The following is a 16,413-nucleotide window of genomic DNA, read 5'->3' as shown; positions in this document are numbered from 1 at the left end:
AGAGAGGGAGCTGAGTTTGTTCAATTCGGTTTCAATTCTATTTTAATGTCTACTTTTTAGACACTGCAGAAATAACCTAGTGTGGGACTGGTTTAACTGCCCAGCAACATGATATGACTCATTGAAAGAAAGAGGATGGTCTGTAAGGTGGAAGGCAGCAGGAAAAGAGAAAGAGTGCACTCCAAGTGGACTGAGTCAACAAAGCCAAAAGGTTGAGCTTGCAAGACCTTGTTCAGCCAGTGAATAGCAAGGCATTTTGGAGGTCCCTCATTCTTAGGGTTGCTCTAGAGCAGGCCTGCAAAACATATGGCCCACGTGCCGCATAAGGCCCACCAAAGGATTTCAGGTGGCCCGCAAAGATTTGGAGGACATTGGTGGCTATGGTCAAGGCTGCATGTTGTGCAGACCTGCACCAAGCCCCATAATCCTTGCAAAACAGACCCCAGTAGCCATTTTCTTCCCACCCTCGCTCCCTCCCTCTGCCTGCCTCGCGCTCCTCCTCCTCCTCCTCCTCCTCCTCCTCCTCCTCCTCCTCCTCAGACCCTGCCCCCAAGCCTTCAGACTCCCATGGGGCTCTGAAGCTTCCTCCCTCTCCCTCCTGAGTCCCTGGGGCTTCTGCCCCATGGGACTCTGAGGGCCCCCCACATGCACACTGCCTCCTGAGTCCTGGGAGGGGGGACTTATGCCAGGGAATTCAGCCCTGGTCTCCAGAGTCCTAGTCCAATGCTCAAATCACTGTGCCACACTGGCTGGCCCCACAGGAAAGTAGCATACAGTTGGAGTAGTGGGGCACCTCCCTCTATTCCTTTTCCCTCTCCTTTACTCTGAAGGCCTGGGGTGGGAAGCAGTGGTGCCTTTGGAGTCCCACCAGGCAGCAGCTATGTGGGGCTCTGAAGGCTGGGGGGAGGCACTGCCGAAGGCACCTCTGCCCATCATAGCATCTTTGAGACTAACTGAAAGTTCATGCATCTGAGGAAGTAAGCTAAAATCTACAAAAGCTCATGCTTCCAGCTTCTTCCTTTCAGGCTGCATTTACACTATAGACCTCAATGCTTGCCCCTCAAGGCTTTCCAGCTTTCTCCTGAAAAGGAGCTGGATGTTGGCGGCAGAGGAAGGGTCAACACTCGCCCCTCAAGTGAAAAGTTGGAAACCAAGCCATTAAAAACCTATCTGTGGCCCAAATAAGTTCAGCCTTCAAAATGCTGGCCCTTACCGACTGCCACGTTGAGCGGTCCTGCTCTAGACTGAAACCAACTGAACAGAACAGAGGAACAGGAAAAGGGTCTTGTGTTCCTTCTTTCTTCAACAGAAAAATAAAACCCCTCTAGCTGGGATTACGCACAAGGCTTAGTCCTAAACTAGGGATGGGAATTCAGGTGTCAGGTACTACAATTCCCAGCTGATGAGAGCTATAGTCTGTCAATATCTGGTGGGCTATAGGATGTCCATCCCAGTTGAAAGAGAGCCAACTGTATGCAATGAAGGAAACACAGTCAGAGCCCCTTCCTCCAGGTTTCAGCCTTCAGTGAGGAGTCTGCAAAGAGATTCAACACCAGAGCTAGCCTTCTTTTTCCTGAAACATCCGTATAGAGCCTGAAACAGTAGATAGATAGATAGATAGATAGATAGATAGATAGATAGATAGAATCACCCAAAAATCTGTACCCAGTGAGTAGCTTTTTTTCCTCATAAAAACAAGAGTTTCTGCCAGGAAACTGGCTCCTCAGTCCCTCCAGAAGAAGGAGAAAGAAAGAGGAGGAGGAGGAGGAGGGGGCCTAGGCCATTCCCAGGAGGAAAATGGCTGCCAAAAGGAAGAAGAGGATGCTCAGTCCCTCCTCCTCAGCCTGGGATCCAGTAGCCCTTCCCAGTCCAGCCCCACTGTCTGTCTCTCTCTCTTTGTAGGGAGAAGGAAGGGAGACCCTTCCCTTCTCAGTCTCAGGCATTTCACAGGAGCCTTTTGTGGGATTTGAAGAGGATGAACCTTGGTCCTCACCTGGGACGATGATGCCTCCATTTCCAGCAGAGGAGGTCCAAACATCCCAGTCTATATGAGGACCTGGCCTTCTCTGCTGGGAAGACTGCCTTTCACCAAGGAGTCTGAAGAAGAGGATGGAGATCCATGGAGCTCAGGCTGAAATAAACAAGTTGGCTTCAGTGCAATTGCTTGCCAAGTTTCCTTCCATACCCCACATGCATCTTCGCTTCTTAATCCTGGCCCCAAAAACTTCACCAGGAGCTGGGGAATAGGAGACAGAGAGGAGAAAAGAGGGTCTCGTGACAAAGGGAGCCAGGAGAGCATTGCCATCTGGTGGCTTATACGGTGGGCCAGGTGGCAACACATAGGCTGCATCCGCACGGCAGAAGTAATCCAGTTTGACACCACTTTAACTTCCATGGCATTTCCAAGGTTCCTCTCCTGTGTGGACTCTCTGATGAACTGAAAGGTTTGAACTGTGAGCAAAGCATTTTCCACAGGGCTGATATCATTAGCTTTGGCCCAGCTTTGCAGTTTTTTCAGGTCATTTTGAATTTTCTTTCTGTCACAATAGTGACTTCAGACTTGTTCTTTGTGACTTCAGGCTGATGCTCCTTACCTGAAGGATTGAGACAGGACCATTGGGTGCTCATACTGATGCTCCTTGTCTGAAGAATTGAGACTAATCCATTGTGATCTCAGGCTGATGCTCCTTGCTTGATGGATTGAGACGGGACTATTATGAGTACAGGCTGGTGCTCCATACCTGGAGACTGGCCCATTTTGACTTTAGCCTGATGCTTCTTGCCTGAAGAATTGAGACGGTGCTATTGTGATTTCTCTCCCTTAACATCCCTGGTTCCCGGTGGCAGGAACACGGTGGTAACTGGTGGCTGTGGCTCTGGGTGCCACTATAAAGGGTCCCTTCAGCCTGCCCCGGGAACAACCCTCACCGGTCCAAGGCCAGAGGATGCCAATTGGCTGTTCTCTTTTTCCTTGTGTACTATTATTTCTTATGTTCTTGGACAGATCTGTGGTGGGGCACTTGGAGGGAGATGGGCATGGACAAGGAGAATATCATTCAGATGGTGACTTGGGGGAGGCAAGGGATATTGATTATGGAGTGGCTATACAAGTTGTGTGGGGTAACGGAAGATATGGCGCTAACAGGGTGAAATGTCGTTACAGAGGAAGAAGAGATTGATGTTTGATATCTCTCCCGTTCCATTCACCCTGCTATCCCAATAGAGCTGGAGAGCATACCAAATTAACCACAGAACCTTTCCCTGCTCTTGTGTAATGCCAGGTCAGTCAAAAATAAGACGCACATAGTCCATGATCACCTACTGGACAAAGAGGCTGACCTGGCTTGCTTCACGGAGACCTGGCTGGGTGATGATAGCTCAGCCACCTGGGCTCAGGCCTTACCAGCCGGGTTCTCTGTCACTGAGCAGGTAAAGGGATGTGGGCGATGGGGAAAGTGGCTTTGGACCATAAAGACAATCTTGCTTTGGCCAGGATAACTATCTGTAAGATGGACCACATCGAATGTATTTACCTCAGCTTAAAGACCAGGGAAAGTCTGGGGATTCTGTTGGTATACCGTCCACCCCGTTCCTTAACAGACTCCCTAGCCAATCTGACACAGCTTGTCTCGGAGCTGCTGCTGGAGTCGCCTAGGCTCACCCACAAGCCCACAAAAAGCTATGGATGCCAGCCATGAAAGCCTTTGACTTCACCTTCGACTTTACATTGGACTCAAAGGCCCACAACAATGGACTGGATGGAATGAGCCTGCAAATAATTGTTCCTGCGAAGCATAAGAAAGAGATTAAAGGGTGCATAAATAAAGCAGTTTGACACCATTTTTACTTCCATGGCTGAACACTATGGAATTCTGGGGGTGCATCTGCCTCCATTCCAACTATGCTTACACAAAAAGACTAGCTTAATCCATTTGATGGATTCAACACTCTGGACAGTGATCATGCTGGTAAATGTGTCTATTATTTTTACCTAGTAGACAGAGAATTGATCATAGAATCCTAGAGTTGGAAGAAGAGACCCCAAGGGCCACCCAGTCCAACCCCATTCAGCCATGCAGGAACTCACGACCAAAGCACATCTGACAGATGACCATCCAGCCTCTGTTTAAAAACCTCCAAAGAAGAGACTACACCGCACGCCGAAGAAGTGACCCAATGTCATAACGGCAAAGGACAACAAGGCACTGCAACAGACAGAACATTCAAGAAAATGTACAGTATTACATACATTTGTTTCATATGGCTTATTGACAGCTATATTGCATGTACTGTACTATATTTTATTATGCGTCGTTGTTGTTGTGTGCCTTCAAGTTGTTTCTGACTTATGGCAACCCTAAGACATTCACCTATCTTTGGGTTTTCTTGGCAACTTTTTTCAGAGGGGGTTTGCCATTGCCATCCTCTGAGCCTGAGAAAGTGTCACACGCAATTCGAGACCAAACTGTAGCACAATTGCAGGACAAAACTCAGCCCAAAATGTAGGACATTTAAGAAAAATTGAGGACCTTAAATGTCCTACATTTTGGGCTGAGTTTTGTCCTGCAGTTGTCCTATAATTTGGTCTCGAATTTGTCCTACATTTTGTCCCTGGTAATAGTGGACAATTATGGCAACCCTACTTGCGTGAGGTCACCCAGTGGGCTTCTATGGCCGAGCCATGAGTGTGCTGGTCCAACACTCAGTCCACTAAGCCAAGCTACTTCTCATTTTTAATTAGTTTTTAATTATTTTTTTATTTAATTATTTTATTTTATTACGTACTCAACTGTATTCTTCTGATGCACCTAGCTTCATTAAAATGCCTTGTTGGCTTGCAATATACCCATAGAACTCTGAGCAAGGCAAATGCTTAAAGTCATACTTTACTAGCAACAACCTCTTGTTGGATCTATATTTAAATTATTCCTTTCATCTGTCCCTTATGCTGAAATTAAGGAGGGGGAACCCTTCCAACATTTGCATTGTGTCCTCAAGGAGCCCATTTATTTGGAAAAGTGGGATGAAGTCTATGTATACATAAAGAAGAAGTGGGGAGGATATCCCATTTATAAGTATCGGCGGGGGGGGGGGGGGGGAGAAAGAAAGTGAGCAGAAATCAGAGTACCAGAGTATAAGATGATCATGTAGACATTGGAAAGGTAAACTGATTAAAATATGGAAAAAGAACTATTTAAAAAAGATATGCTTTAGTGAGTAAATGAATCGGTGAAAGGTTAGTTTTAGGAAGTATCAAATGTACTTTATGAGTGATTTGTTTGTTTGTTTTTCTATGTATTATTTGTTATTTTTTGTTTATATATATACTAAAATAAAATTTATTTTTTAAAAAAGCTTGTGAAACGGAGTTGTCCGCCAGGAAATGTGGTATGATCCCAATTTCACCTTCTTCCCCCAGTTTCTGGAAGTTGCCCTAGGTCTCCTCCTCCTCCTCCTATGGCCTTTGTAGAATCTTGCAGCCTAGATGGTTCTTTGTCTCCATTCCTCCACCTTCACAACCTCCAGAATTACCATAGAAACAGAACTAAACCATGTTTCATCTTCCTACTGGCCATTCCTTACTGGACACTTCAACAGTGAGGAGGCCAGGAGTCCAGGTCTCCAGCCGTTTCTTTGATTTCAGCATGGCAGGTAGGCAATGAGGATACCTAGATGTTCAGATGGACCATCAGTTCATTTATTGCAGTTAAAACCTAGCGGTGGAAGAAGGTTTGGAGAAAGGATAAAGTCACAGGGCTAGCCTAGGGAAGGGGAAACTCTTGGAAACGGAGGGAGAAAAGGGTGACAGTAAATCAATAAAGGTGGGGGGGGGGGGGTAAAGGAGATCCAGAACTAGAGGACACAGTGCTGCCCCAATAAGATCGGCAGGAGTTAGGTTGACCAAAACCTTCCAGGTTCAGTAGGACCTTGCCTTGACCAAGAAGACAAGAAGTACTGAATCTCTATATGTTAAATTTGAGTGAAAACATCAAGAATTGAGAGGAAGAGGAGCAAAGACACAGCAGAACTGAGGGGGTTGTCTTATTTATTTATAGCACAGGGGAAGTACTGAAGTGTCTTTGAAAGGTGACGGGAGGTTTAGAAGACTGCCAGTGTTGTGTCGTGGTTTGAGTGTTCGACTATGGCTCTGGAGACCAGGGTTCAAGTCCCAGCCATAAAACCCACTGGATGAGCTTGGGCACGTCACCTGCTCTCAGCCTCAGAGGAAGGCAATGGCAAACCTCCTATGAACAAATCTTGCCAAGAAAACCCTATGACAGGTTTGCCTTAGGGTTGCCGTAAGTTGGAAATGTCTTGAAAAGCACACAACAATGGACTCATCGAAGAGTAGTTCTGGTGTCTACAGAAAATACAGATATGTATCTGTATTAGGAGCATATTTCATTTAATTCAGGTGCTGATTTTTACTCTTGTTTTGGTTTGAGTTGCATACCAGACATTAGTCCTCCAGGCACCTTCAGTTCAGTTCAGTTCTAGGCAACTGACTGTTGCTCTGGAATCCATGTTGCATAAAAACATTCTCTGGCCTCCTAGGATCCGGAGGTTACTCTGGAATGTTAAGGTGGTCCTAGTTCTATGGGGTCTCTTTGTTGCAAGATGGATCGACCCAATCCCCCTGGTTTATTTTCTCTTAGGATGTATCTACACTATAGAAATACAGTGGGCCCTTGGCATCCACTGAGGTTTGGTTTCCAGAATACCTTGTGCATAACAAAATCCATGGATGCTCAAGTCCCACTAAATGCAATGGCATAATCAATTGGTGTAGTTTAGGTCATGTGTCTTCTTATGGCTGATCAGGAAGGGCCACCATTGATGCGCCTGTCTTCTTCCTTTGTGTGTATTACAGATCAGTCGCCAAACACACAGCCAGCCGAGGGTTCAACCCAAACATCTCAGAGCATTTCCTCAGTGGTGATGACCATGCCAAGAGCAAATGGAGGGCAAGCTCCTTGGAGCATTAGTGCAACTTCACCTCCATCACTGAGTGCCACTTCTGTCCAGGTTGAGTCCGTTCCGCCGAACCCTGAAGAAGCCTTTAGCTCTGACTATGTGCCTCACCCTCAGCAGCAAGGAGCATTCGGGCTTCATTTTCCTACCCAAGCTGCACCTTATCTTTCCCTCCAGGACAGAGGGAGAAGAAGCCGGCTTCCCAGGCCTATGCTTAGGATGTTTCCCTGTGAAAAGCTTCCAATAGTTGGACGTGTCATTGAGCAGTTGTATGTTTCCCACCTGCATCCCGTACCCAGACTCCAGCTGGTACTGATCCAACTTCCGAGGCACTTTCCAGTTCAGCCAGCCCTGTTCCAGGACAAGACAGGCCTCTTTTTTTACTCCCAGGCAACTTTGGCCCCCATTCCCCTCACAGAGGGAAATCCCAATTTGCAGGCGTTCCCGGACAACAGCGTTGTTTCCCTTCTGGAAGAAGCAAAAGCCAACCTTGTCCAGAACCCTCCTGTGACCAGTGGACCTTCTGCAGCCTCACCATCAAAAACCATGAATGTGGAAGACTCTGAAGGTAGATGCCTCTCTTTCTGGAACATATAGATTAGGTCTGGGAGATATGGGCTGGTCCGGGGGGTGCTTTCCTTCTGCTGACACCTTCTAAGAGCCAGATGATTGATTGATTGATTGATTGATTGTACTTATATCCTGCCTTTCTCCCCAAATGGGATCCAAGGTGGCTTAGAATAATTTTTAAAAGTACCCAACTAAAACATTAATCTACAAAAGTTAAAAAAGGAATTACAGTATATACTCATGCATAAGTCTAGAAATTTTAGTTAAATAAATGACCCCAAAAATCTGAGTCGACTTATTCACAGATCAAAGTACATACTGTACTTTAACTCTCATAAAAATAGAAACCATCCCCTGGGGAAACACAAGAGTGTAATCTTCCTGGAAGCACCAATCTTCCTCTAGTCTCTCATCCATCTATCCTTTAGTGTGAACAGAAACAGTTATGCATACTGCAATATTGTAAGCTCTTTGGCATTATTTTCCCTTGCTTCATCCTTTAGATCCTTTGGTACATGACCCTAAGTCTTACTCTCGACTTATCCATGGGTCATATCAAAATCCATCATTTTGGCCCCTAAACCTGCCCTGAACTTATACATGAGATCGACTTATAGTCAAGTATATATGGTAAATGTCAGCTTTATTACAAATATGATTTAAATGGCTAAAACACTAAAACATATTAAAACACAGTGTGTGTATGTGTCTCTCTGTATGTGTCTGCATACACTGCAAGCCCCCCATATCTGTGGATTCTGCATCCATGGATTCAACCATCCACAGCTTGAAATTATTCCAAAATCATCATCATCATCCAAAAACAAAGCTTGATTTTGCCATTTTGTATGAGGGACACCATTATATATAATGGAACTTAAGCATCCAGGGATTTTGGTATCCATGGAGGAACTTACTCCCAGCAGATACCAAAGACTCACCACTTCACACACTGCAATAAGTATAGAAGGACATGGCTGAAAGGGCACTACGAGTTCTGAAAAATAGGGCTGGTTTTCTGTAATGCAGTTATAGATCCATAACCTAGAATTACTGATCAGTAACTGCTCCATATTCACTAACAATATGTCATCATGACGGTAGCAAGATCCCATGAATGCCCCCCCCCAAAAAAAATCTACATAAGGGAGGTGTGGGGTTGGGAGTGACAAAAATCTCCATAGAAAGGCTTTTTTCCAGCCTTGTCCTACATGCCTTTTTTGCCCTCAGAGCTTTGCCCTGATGGGCCTTTGCTGATAGATATGGGCTAGGGAACTGGGATAAAATGGTTCTGTGTTCCTCTCTTTCAGCAGCAAGGCCCTCTTCTGGGGAACAGTATTCCTGTGATGGAGGCCTCCTTGTGGGCTCAGAAGGGGCTAAGCATAAGGAGCAAGATGCTGGAAAGGTGAGCCAGAAGCCACATGGGTTTCTAGCCAAGAAAGCATCTCCTCAACCAGAAGGCATTGCTCTTCAGAAAACCCCAACAACTGCTCCGGAGCCTCAAGAAATCAAAGACATCTTGGCTGCAGAAAAGCAACTCAGTTCTAAAACTCACAAAATAACAGATGATTCAAAACCATCTAAGATCAGCAAGAAAAGAAAAACAATGTCCACAGAAGGAGAAACATTACCAAAAAAAGCCAAAGTTGGACCCAGATAAGTCCCAGGTTCCTAAATCTCCAGAGCCACCACTGATCTCTTTGCAGAGTGAGAAAAAGGACTTTTGTTTTTTGAAACCAGGAGACAAGGAAGGGAATCTCCAAAGGAAAAAGCTGCCCCAGCAGAAACAAGGAGCCAAGGACAAGGCGATGGTGATGGCTGCTCCAAATGCAAAGCCCCAAGTCATAAAATCTGAGAAAGGTTTGTCTGTTGATCAAGGCAAAGGGAAGCCTAATGCTCCTGTCCGAGGCGTTCAAGGGAAGAAGAGAGATGTGAAAACGGTAGCAGCAGAACCACCCAAGACAATCCCCAAGAGAAGTCTGGCTCTGCAAATGATGGAGTCCGTCCATGTGTTCTACCCCTTGGGAAAGAGGCCACCATCGGGAGCCATTGCAGAGAAACCCCTGCCTATACTGGCCTTCTTGGGGGGAGGCATGGGGAAGCCGCTGCCCAAAATACCACAGATCTCGAGCTCAAGATCAGTAGCGGAGCCACCAGGATCTTCCTTGCCTCAGCCAACCTTACCCAAAATGAAGCCGGCTCTGCCGAAACAGATGCCTTTCCCTTATGTGCCATCATGGCCGTACGCAGGGACCTCAACCAAAGCCACACAGCTGAGGCTACCAGAAGCTCTCTGCTCCCAGTCGCCACCACCAGCAACAAGGAAGCCAGCCCTACTCAAGCCTGCTGACATACCCTTTTTTGCAACCCAGATACCTCATCCCAAGCCGCCTTCTTCTCAGCCTTTCCAAACCAGAAGAAACAGAGTGCGTCACTCCAAAACGACAACTCTCCATTCTGGGCCAGCTTTGACCATGGAGAAGATTTGGAGGCCTACCTGCAGATCTTCCTCACCCCCAGCCAGAAGAAGTGACCTTCTCCCTGTTGACCCTCCTCCATCTCCACCCTACAAAGGGGACACCTTCATCCCATGGAGGACACCCCCTCCTGACCTGGAGGTCTCCAAGCCCATCACGGAGGAGCAGTGGCCCATCCGAGAGAAGATGAAGCGCCAGGCCCAGAGGGAGAGGGCAGAGGCGGCCTGCTGGACCAAGCTGGGCAGGGACAGGTTTAGGGAAAGGGAGAAAGAAATGGCGATTGCCGACCACTACGGCTACCCTTAGGCTGAGGACTCTTAAAACTAAAAGAACTCTATTTAGGCACTGAATAGCTTCCCACTCTACAATTAGGGAGACATTCGTTCATTTGTGGTCAACTGTCATCAAGTCAACTTCGACTTATGGGGACCCTATAAATGACAGACCTCCAAATCTCACCTTCTTTATCAATCACCTTGCTTAGGTCCTGCAGGCTCAGGGCAACCGTGATTGAATCTATCCTTTCATTCATAATCTTGGGAAATTATCCTGCCTTTAGTTTCATTAGTATTCTTAAAACATATTCACATTTATTTATTTATTTATTTATTTCCAATAAAATATATATTTTCCTATTTTTTATTTGTTGCCTTGATTGTTACCTTTAAGGTTACTTCCCATTGGAATGATAGTACCAGGGAATGTCTGAATTCGTGGCTGAGGTTGCAATCCAGGGCTTGCTTAAGTAGGAGTAGGTCCCATTGGCCTTACAAGAACTGATATCCATTATAGCAGTGCTTCCCAAACCTTGGCCCTCCTAGTGTTTTGGACTTCAGCTTCCAGAAGCACCCACCAATTTGGTCCAAAGTCAGGAATTCTGGGAGCTGAAGTCCAAAACATCTGGAGGAACAAAGTTTGGGAACCACTGCAATATAGGATGGCTCAGTAAAGGTTCATTACAGTGTGCAGGGATGGGAGGTGAATTTTGATCACTTGCCTTCAGTAGTGGGTTTCAAAAAATTATATTATTTCAAATTATATATATATATATATATATATATATATATATTGCACTGTTGAACATTTCCTCTGGTTCTGATGCTCAGTTGTCACATAACTGGGTTCAATTGTACTTTTACCTTTAGCTGCTAGACAGTTAATAGTACAATAGTGGAAATCAGGAAATGTATTAAACGTCATCTCATGGTATGTAAGAATATGGAACTTTGCTCTATTGGAAAAGTTAACACAAACAGTCAAGGAACTGAATGAAAAGTACATTTTCTGCAGAGGGAATTTGAATAGATGCAATTTTGCATGTAGGGCTTTAAAAGTTATAACCAACACCTTGTACTGGAACTTGGTGAAAAATAACACTTGAGATCTGTGTAAGTATGTGAATATCTGAATATATAAAATTATGTTGTGATAGATAAGATTTAAAAGGTATACAAAGAAAGACATGCAAAATAAATTAAATAACAAGAAATGTCAATGGTGATGCAATTTAGGGGGTTAGATAGACTGAGATAATGTAATACGATAGACTGCGATATAGATTTCGACTTCAGATACATACATACAAATATATGATCAAGGATAAGGACATAGAAGTATAGATTAATATGTATGTATATAAGGAAATAAAGGAATAATAGATATAAAATAAAGTAAGGAAATATAAAAACCACCTTTTTAAGACATATATATGCAAAACAAATTTTTTATTATGAATAAGGTTTATATAAAAGCCGGTATACATAAATATAAGAACCAACAGAGAGGAATGGAAGTGATATATTTCCATGGTATTAGTGTGTTTTATTTGTATTTTTGTTGTCTGATGAGTTAAGTTTTATGTTTATTGTTTCTGACTTTTAATAAAAAAAATATTTTTAATAAATACTGATGTTCCATAATTAATGCTGTCTTTCACAGATTCAAGATATGAAACGAAGAATGAGAATGCTTCAATTAATGCAAAGGTTTATTGAATGTCCCTATAAGGGCAAGATACTTTCAAACCAACAATTTTGTAGCAGAAGTAGTATAAATGAAGATTGCAATAGACCTTTACAAAATACAACAAAATATATGAAGGCTGCTTCTCCAAAAAAGTATTTTCAACCACTAACATTTGCACACTTTGTCCCTAATGTGGATTTTTGGATGCCTCTAAAAGTGTAACTTCTGAGAAAAACTTTTTCCACAGTCTTTCTTTTCTATAGCTTCTCTTCTATATGAATGCTATGGTGGCATGTAAGGTTGGTACCTGAATCAAAACACTTGCCACACTCCTGGCATTTGGATGGTTTTTCTCCTGTGTGGACCCTTTGATGTCTCAAAAGGTCTGACTTCTAAGCAAAGCATTTTCCACACTGCTGGCATTTGTAAAGTTTCTCTTCTGTGTGGACTCTCTGATGTTCCATAAGGTGCGTTTTGAGGAAATCATTTCCCACACTCCTGGCATTTGGATGGTTTTTCTCCTGTGTGGACCCTTTGATGTCTCAAAAGGTCTGACTTCTAAGCAAAGCGTTTTCCACACTGCTGGCATTTGTAGTTTCTCTTCTGTGTGGACTCTCTGATGTTCCATAAGGTGAGTTCTGAGGAAATCATTTCCCACACTCCTGGCATTTGGATGGTTTCTCTCCTGTGTGGACTCTTTGATGCCTGAAAAGTGTTGACTTGCAAGCAAAGCATTTTCCACTCCGCTGGCATTTGTGTGGTTTCTTTCCTTTGTGGACTCTCTGATGTAAAACAAGGTGAAACCTCCAAGCTATTCATTTTCCACACTGCTGGCATTTGTATGGTTTCTCCAGAATGTCGATTCTCTGGTGAGCCACAACTTCTTCTACAAAGAAGAGGAAAGACAGAAAATAGTCATCTCAGCATCATGAGAGGAGAGGTCTCTGGAATCTACAATGGATCTAAGCAAGCTCTACTATGAAAAGAAACAAGAGAGATAACGGATGTTTAGTGTTCCCTTTCCCTGCCCTCATAGATATGAGTCATAATTGCTACATGGAATACCTTAAAATGTCTCAAAACAAGGATTTGAGCTGGTTCCCACCAGTTTACTTGTTTAGTTGTTAGTTTTTCAGATTCATGGCTGCCTGACAATACTCTTGTAGCTGTTTTATGGACACCTCTTCTGGCTCTATTGAGGGCTTTCCCTGAGTTACTTTCCTGTCCAAACAGAGCTAGACTTTGGCCTTCTTCCCAAGAGGATACTGGAGGCCTCTCCAGAACATAGAAACACTGAAACACAGATCAAAAAGGCCTCAAACCTTGCTAAGGGATGTAATGAAGAGCATTGGGGCCAAAAGATATCAAGTGCCATGGTTCTTTCCTAGGATATCCTAAGATTTGCAGTTTAGCAAAGGGCATTTACAATCATAACTAGAGAGCTCTAGTGGCTCCGTAAAGTAAAGTACAAATCCCAAGATTCCCAGGATGTTGCTTTGACCATTAAAGTGGAATCATAAAGCCATGTATGTAGCATGCAAGGCCCCCTGTTCTGAAGGAAGAGCAATGGATCCAAGTTCCTTTCCCAGAGAGGAGACATTTCCATAGGTTTCCATCATCACCTCATTGTACAGAAACTTCTGCTCTGGACTCAAGAGTGGCCCTTCCTCCTCAGAGAAGAAGACGTCCACGTCTGGGAAGGAGATCTGCAACAGAAGATAGCCCTCATCCAGAGACTGACTGAGCAAAAGGGGAGGAAGAACACGGAGCATCCCAAATATGATTGATCCCTTCAGAATATCAACAGAGTGGGATACATTGGGATATCCTCCCTTCCTTTTCCTTGGCTCCTTGGATCTTCATGAATGGTGAGAGAGGGGAAGACAAGGCTGCAATCTTGGTCCCTGATCCTCTAGATTTCTCCTTGATGGAGACTGTGTTTAGCAATGGAGGCTCTTCCCTGGAGGTCTTCCCAATCTGCTTCACTGAACTGACAGAAGTCTAGGGCAGCCTTTATTATCCATTGATTTATGTCTGTGTTTGATTTCTAGTCTGTCTGGAGGCCAAGTTCTCCTTCGATCCAAGGCAGAGAACACTCCAGGGCCCTCTTCCCTTCCCTGGGAATAGAAATAGGAAGACCACTATTCAGTCATTAGGAATGGCTTCCTTTCATCATGGCTCCAAACCAACTGCCTTCACCAGGAGCCTCACTGCATCAAAATGGAGGACCAGTCCTGTCTCAAAGCCATGAGTGCAATGCTCTTTTAGGAACAGAAGAAGTCCTCCTGAGGACACTCTGAGGGCTGCCATTGGCTGGAATCTCAGTCCCTCCCACCATCCCTAGCTCTGATTGGCTGGAATCCCACATCCAACACAGAATGACATCACTGCTACGGAAGGCTCTCTTGACCAATCAGAGAGCAAGATAAAGGTCTTTCTGGAAGCTTCCGTGAGAAGGAGATATAAGGCCTGAGAGACCAAGAGACAGTTGGGGGAATTGTGTCGGTTGGAGATCGAGAGAGAGAGTTAAAGAGCGGATCTTGGAAGTTAGTCTCAGAATTGGACGCTTAGGTTTATTTAATAGCTTATATGAATTGAACATTATATACTTACAAATATTATACCTGCAAGATTCTTAATACCTTGTATGACTTATGTTTTAGTTATATTTTGTTATCTATAATAAATATCTCCTTGGAGTATCTACTACTCAACGCTCCTTTTACATGTGTCTTGGATCGCTTGATGCTTGGGAAGATCAGTAAAGAGGTAGAAATAAGGTTCCTTAACTGGTCCCAGTGAAGGTTAAGGGAAATCCTTTTATAATTCACTGGATAATGGCAGCGGGATTTCAGGAATTTAAGGGTCTGCTGGACTAAAAGCCATGATGTCTAAATGTCTAATTAACAATTTGTAAGCCACTCTGATAGCCTTTTGGCTGAATAGAAAGGTATAAAATTATTATTATTATTATTATTATTATTATTATTATTATTATTATTACAGGGCCGCAGTTTGGCTTCTTGGACCACCGGAGATCATCACAGTGAGTCAATTGGAAAAGCCCATCTCACTCCAGAAAATAAAGGTACTTGAGGAGTTTGCACTCTGCGTCTTTCTGTAATAACAGCTACAAAACTGATAATAGCATTTGGGACATTTAGTCTTTTAAAAACAAATATGGCAGATTTCAATGCTGCTTTAAAACCTCTTTCCATCTGCCAGCTTTGTGCTGGTTTTGGGGGGAAATGAGAAAGTGTTGGGAGGGAGGGACTGCCAACAGAATTAGGAGATGCATTGCAGGCTATGGACAGTTTGCGGCCAAGAAAGGTCCAAAACACACGGCAGCAATAGTCCAGTTTGAGAGCGCTTTAACTGTCCTGGCCCCGTGCTAGGGAATCCTGGGAACTGGAGTTTATTGTGGCACCAGAGCTCTCTGACAGAGAAGGCTCAATGTCTCACAAAACTACATTTCCCAGAATTCCCTAGCACTGAGCCAGGGCAGTTAAAGCAATCTCAGATTGGATTATTGCTGCAGTGTGTTTTGGACTTAGGTGACCCTTGGCAAGTCACACTCTCTCAGCCTCAGAGGATGGCAATGGCATCCCCTCTCTGAATAAACCTGCCAAGGAAACCCCATGATAAGTTTGCCTTAGGGTTGCCATAAATTGGATTAGACTTGAAGACACACATGAAGAACAGAAAAAAGTCTGCTATTATTTCTCAGGTTGTACATGGGAACGGGGGGCAGTGTGGTGCAATGGTTTGAGTGTTGGGTTACAACTCTGGAGTCCAGGCTCCAGTGCCCCACTCCTCCATGAAACCAGCTGGGTCCCTTGGGCAAGAAGTCACACTCTCTCAGCCTCAGAGGAAGGCAATGGCAAACCTCCTCTGAACAACTCTTGCCAAGAAAACCCCAGGGAAGGCACCCCAGAAGTCAGCAATGACTTAGAGCCACTCCACAAGAAACTACAAAGCCTCAAGAAAGAGCCAGCGGTGGTTTAGTGGCTGGAGCATTGGACTATGACCCTGGAGCCCAGGGTCCGAATGCCCTCTTGGCCACAGAAATCCACTGAGTGACCTTAGGCAAGAAGTCACACTCTCTCAGCCTCAGAGGGAGGCACTTACTAAACCACTTCTGGACAAATCTTGCCAAGAAAAGCCTTCAATGGACTTCCCTTAGGGTCACCATAAGTCAGAAACAACTTAGAAGCACACAACAACAACAAGAGCAGTAACAGCACTAACACAAGGCAGCTTGGGAGAAAAGAAGGAAGGAAGGAAAAAGGAAACTAACAAAGAAAAAAGAAAGAAAGAAAGAAAGAAAGAAGACTTGGGAGTTGTAGTCCCCTGTTGAGAGGGATTGGAGTGGCCTTACTGCAGGGCAGGACCAGTGTTGGTAAGAAGCCTCAAACTTATTTCCTGGCAT

The sequence above is a fragment of the Sceloporus occidentalis genome, unplaced genomic scaffold (genome assembly GCF_023333645.1).
Source record: "Sceloporus occidentalis isolate IW3139 unplaced genomic scaffold, rSceOcc1.0.p SCAF_57, whole genome shotgun sequence".
Taxonomy (NCBI): Eukaryota; Metazoa; Chordata; class Lepidosauria; order Squamata; family Phrynosomatidae; genus Sceloporus; species Sceloporus occidentalis.
This window is presented reverse-complemented; position numbering follows the sequence as displayed.